The 5,499-nt window shown below is 40.2% G+C and overlaps 1 protein-coding gene across 2 annotated transcripts in view; it reads left to right on the top strand.

The window, feature by feature from the left end:
- The first annotated feature begins 4,856 nt into the window (after positions 1-4,856).
- The window catches only part of RTN4 (reticulon 4), an 80,427-nt gene continuing 79,784 nt past the window's right edge, over positions 4,857-5,499 (top strand). Inside the window, exon 1 of one of the 2 annotated variants that reach the window (XM_011950592.1) lies at positions 4,857-4,961. The gene's annotated coding sequence lies outside the window, so the exon portion shown is untranslated. Of the gene's footprint in view, positions 4,962-5,079; positions 5,254-5,499 lie in introns of those variants that run through there. The other variant, XM_011950588.1, reaches the window with a different exon arrangement.

Genomic DNA, 5,499 nt, shown 5'->3' with positions numbered 1-5,499 from the left:
TGGAGTTTTCACTTTAATATTTTTGAACTGCAGCTGGCTGAGGGTAACTAAGACCATGGAAAGTGAAAGCATGGATTCAGTGGAACTACTGTGTGTGTACAGTTATATATACACACACACGCACATATACACACATATATGTATATATACATAAATCTATATCATATACATATATGTATATACATGTATACATTCTTATGTAAACTAGACTATACATTCTTTGACATTAGGAAATGTGTTTTATCTATTATTTATCACCAGAGCCTAGATGGTCAGTAGGTTTTAGGTGAATCAATGAATGATATTTAAAGACAGTGACCACTTGGTTTCTAATCTATCTACATTGAAGATGAAATAACAGAACTTACACTTCAACCTTTAGGTATTAAAAATAATAAGTTATATATTAGAATGAGTTGTTAAATTTTGTGGACTCTTGTCTGCATTCTTTCTTCATATGAGGACACATTTTTATTTGTCTAAGACAGCATAGGATGTCTTCTGCTTGGTTTTGTACTGCTAGATCAAAATTAACTTTCTTGGATCTGAAATAATTTTTTTGCTAGATTAAAATAAATTTCTTCAGGGAAACAATGCATATTCAAATAGCCTAATTTCTAATAATGCAGAGGACTGAAAACAGTTAAAGGAGAAAGATTGGGTTCAATTTTAATTATGACTTTCACTTGCTTATTATGTGATTTCTTTTTAGGACTTAACATTTTTATTTTAGGCCCAACACTAACTGTCAATGCTTAACTAGCATGACTGAAGAAGTTGATCCTATATTTCTATTTCTATTCTTATTACAGAACGGATTTAATATAGGTTAAGATGTTGAATAGAACCATGAACCGCATTTCACAAAATGGTGCATTTCACACAATGGTACATTTCATAAAATCTAACATCCCAGCAAAATGACAGGGACAACAATTAGCATGCTGTTAATTTTTCACTTAACGGTGCCAAAATGATATTTCGGTCTTTTTTACATAGAAAGGTCAAATGTCATTCAGTGGCGCTCCTGAACACAGGCAAGTCATTTTCAGAGGTGAAAAAGCTGTGGTTGACTGCTCTTGAAACAGGTTTCTCTACAATCCACCTCTCATCTGGAGTTCACATCCTGCTACATGTAGGCAAGAGTATACCCATCCTGCGCCTTTTAACTCTTTTGAGGGGCATACATAATGCAAGTACAATTAACTTGTTCTACAAATACCAGCTTAGGTGTCAATTTAGCATTCTGCAAATAAGGTATAATACTACAGAAATCGAATGGGTGATTTCCCCAACTAATAGGTCTCTTACTGAAAACATGCAAGCACATTTGTGTCTGTTTGGCTTAGTGCTGTATTCTTCAAAGTCTTGAGCAGGGCCTGGTGCAGACTGTATACCCAACAAATATTTATCTTATGAAAAAGTATAAAGTGAAAGCACAAAAGGGATGGTTCAGCAAGAGAAGAAAGATGAGAGGTGGATTACAGACATACCTGTTTCAAGAGCAGTCAACCACAGATTTTCACCTACTGAAAATGACTGGCCTGTGTTCAAGAGCACCACTGAATTACATTCAATCTTTCTATTTAAAAGAGACTGAAACATCATTTTGGTACTCTTAAGAATTTCTTTTTAACTATTTAAATTTTTTATTTGTATAAATTTATCGGTACAAGTGTCATTTTGTTGCATATATTGATTGCATAGTGGTCACCCTTTTAGTGTATCCATCACCCTAATAATGTGCATTGTACCAAGAAGGAATTTCTCATCATCCCCTCTCCTTCCCCCCAGTCTTCTGAGTCTCCACTATCGTTCCAAACTCTATGTCCATATGTACATGTTATTTAGCTCTTGCTTATAAGTGAGACCCTGATAATGGAAGGGAGATTGGTCAAGCTGACCTCCCAAAGTTCTCCCAACCCTGAGATTTTATGATTCTACCAGGCTGGCTCTCTTGTAGTGTTCTCAGAGAGAACAGCTACTAACCTGTTGGTATCTGAAAACTTTAATCTTCCACTTCTGAAAAGGTATTTTCTTTTCTTTTTTTTTTTTTTTTAGGTGGGGTTTTGCTCTTGTCGCCCAGGCTGGAGTGCAATGGCATGATCTTGGCTCACTGCAACCTCTGCCTCCCAGGTTCAAGCAATTCTCCTGCCTAAGCCTCCCAAGCAGCTGGGGTTACAGGCGTGCACCACCACCCCCTGCTAATTTGGTATTTTTAGTAGAGATGGGGTTTCACCATGTTGGCCAGGCTGGTCTCAAACTCCTGACCTCAAGAGATCTACCTGCCTCAGCCACCCAAAGTACTGGGATTATAGGCATGAGTCACCATGCCCGGCCGATAAGCTGTTTTCAAATATAAATCATTGAATAATTATTTTAAAACTATTTTTAATATCTAGAGTGTGCATTTTTCCTTTAACTGGTTCAAATGTCCACCAGAATTCTGTTAGTGGGAGTGATATTCACATCTAGTTACAATAACGTATCACTAGCTTTACTTTTAATTGTGGTAGAGCTGCAACAGCCTCCTTTCTTTTTGCTTTGTTGATCATTCTATGAATGCTGGGCAAACTCTTTACTCATCTATCTATCAAATACTTATTTTTTTTAGAAGTCACTGAGATTAATAACATTTATTTTTATTCTGCACCAGATAGTGCTTATATTATTGCATCAATATTAACTGTTATTTCCTATTAAAATTGTAAATCTACTATTTACAATTATTCTTTTGTGAAACTTTGATTAAAGATATTCCCTTGAGACTATTTTAGTAGTAGTAGGTACAGGGATATATGAATGCAGAACTATCATATATAACAACTTACAAATAACATAAGTCTTATTTATATTAGACCTATGTAAAAGCTCTGTGAAACTTATCATTAAGGATTATCGGAACAGTCATAGTGGGAAAAGCATAAGGGGAAGACTGAACAGCAGTTAGCTAGACTGATAGCTAAACTGTGACAATAGAAAAGGTTGTATCATAAAATATTGTTAGTATATTTTTGTATGTGTATGCAATTGGTGGCAAATCAGGCAAATTTTTGATAATTTTTGATAAATATTTGACAAACACTTCAAATATGTCTCTTGTAGTCATCATTGTAGAAATTTGTTTTGTTTAAATTCATTTGGCTTTAACCTCCTGCCCCAAAATTCTACATCAATACATCTCTCTTCCTACTCTTCCCAACCCCTTCAAAAAATAAAACCAAGTTCAAAGCAAGTCACAAATGTTTTGTACAAATAAAGCCAGTTCTCTGTGGAATTGATGTGATAGGTCTTGAATATCTTGTTGATAATTAACCCAATCAAGTAACATTGCCAGGAAATCTTTATTCCTTTCCTTTTTTTAAGGTTCACAGACTTTGTTTCTTAGAGCTGTTTTAGGTTTACAGAAAAAGCGAACAGGAAGTACAGAGTTCCCATACACTCCCACTCCTGCCCCGTAACGAGTTTCCTCTATTGTTAACATATTGCATTGAGGTGGTACATTTGTTACAACTGATGAACTGATATTGACATATCATTAACTAAAGTCAATAGTCTACATTAGGGTTCACTCTTTCTGTTGAACAGTCCTATGGGTTTTGTCAAATGCATAATGTTATATATCCACCAATACAGGTGTATATACACCAATACAAGCCACAGTAATATAAATTAGTTGGAGCTAAGAATTTGCTTAAATAACCGGCGATTCCCCATGGCAATCAAAATTTCTTAATTATTAATCTAGACTAGCACTGTCCAAAAGAAATATAATGTGAGCCAGTATGTATTAAAATACTCTAGAAGCTACTTTAAAAAGAACAAGTAAAATTAATTTAATAATATTATACTTATCCCAATATATCCAAAATATCAATTTCAACATTAAGTCAATACGAAAGCTGAGATATTTTACATTTGGGGGGTACTAATTCTTGAAATCCAGTACGCATTTGACACAGCACATCTAATTTCAGCCTAGCTACATACATTCTGAGTGTTCAATCAGTAGCCACAAGTAGCCAGTGACTAAGTAGCCAATACCTGTCAGGTACAGCACAGATTTAGACTTTGAGCAACTTGAAAGCGGGTTATCCTTTTCTCTCCAGGGCCTCTAGAGTAGGCATGCAGTGAATATTTTTGAAAGGTAAATCAGAAATGATTCTTACATGTTCTGCAATTGCTTTCTTTAAACTCTCCAGCCTCAGAAAAAGTGGAATGGGGATCATGCTTATTCCTGCGTATCAAACCAATGAGTATGGGGATTCCTGACTCCCAGAAAGCCTGAATCATCCGAAATGTTGACTCATGAACCTAAAGTGACTGAAATGTAACGTGAACCAAATTAGCTTTCCAAGGCATCTTTGTATTTCCACTTTCCGGTCTCCCGCCACCTCTTTTTGGGTGACTCACTCTCCTACCATGTAAGAGTCCAGCATCAGGCAGGGCCCCAGACTCGCTTTGGAAGAAGAGCAGACTTTCAAATGGTCGGCCCCAGATCCCCAGTTAATTCAGCACAGCTGTTTTGCCTACCAATTCCAGGGGCTGCGGTTTAGACTGAGTCTGTCAAAAAAAAACAAGTTTTTTCTTATTTTAGGGTGGTAGTAGTAGTGATGTGGTTTGGAACATTAAGTGAAAAAACAGTATTTTATTTCAAAAATCTTTAAAAATCCTTAGGGCCCACTTCACAGTCCCGTTAATACCTTTCTCCAGACGGGTTTCTTCCTTTCCCTGGGAGGAAAGTTTCCACTTCCAGTCCCCCAGGATAACGCCCTTCCGGTGGCGCGCCAGGAACCCCGCCGACCCCTCCCAGCCAGCAGCCCGCCCCCTTTCCTAGTGCTCTACGACAGACGGACCCCCAACTGCCGGCAAGGCCAAGACCCCACCCCAACTCACAGTTAGCCAAAGTGGGGGTGGAGCTCCCAGCACCCAGCACCGCCCATTGAACGCAATCCCCACCGGTAAGAGAGAGGAAGTGCTGTAATCCCCACCCACTTTCATCTCCTTCCCTTTCCGTTGGCCTGGCTGGTCGCCTATCTTCTCTATCCTGTAGCCGATTGGTTCTCTGCCTCCCGCGCCAGTCCCTGCCCTCCCCCGGGTAGGGTGAGTCACGCCAAACTGGGCGGAGAGTCCGCTGGCCTCTCTCCTAGCTCGTCTGGGCGGCGGCGGCGGCAACTGGGGACAGGGCGGGTGGCGCATCACCGGCGCGGAGGCAGGAGGAGCAGTCTCATTGTTCCGGGAACCGTCACCACAGTAGGTCCCTCGGCTCGCTCGGCCCAGCCCCTCTCAGTCCTCCCCAACCCCCACAACCGCCCGCGGCTCTGAGACGCGGCTCCGGCGGCGGCAGCAGCAGCTGCAGCATCATCTCCACCCTCCAGCCATGGAAGACCTGGACCAGTCGCCTCTGGTCTCGTCCTCGGACAGCCCACCCCGGCCGCAGCCCGCGTTCAAGTACCAGTTCGTGAGGGAGCCCGAGGACGAGGAGGAAGAAGAGGAGGA

The sequence above is a fragment of the Colobus angolensis genome, unplaced genomic scaffold (assembly GCF_000951035.1).
Source record: "Colobus angolensis palliatus isolate OR3802 unplaced genomic scaffold, Cang.pa_1.0 Scaffold309, whole genome shotgun sequence".
In the NCBI taxonomy this organism is placed as follows: Eukaryota; Metazoa; Chordata; class Mammalia; order Primates; family Cercopithecidae; genus Colobus; species Colobus angolensis.
Note: the sequence above shows the minus strand (reverse complement) of the source record. Positions and strands in the feature narration are given on the sequence as shown.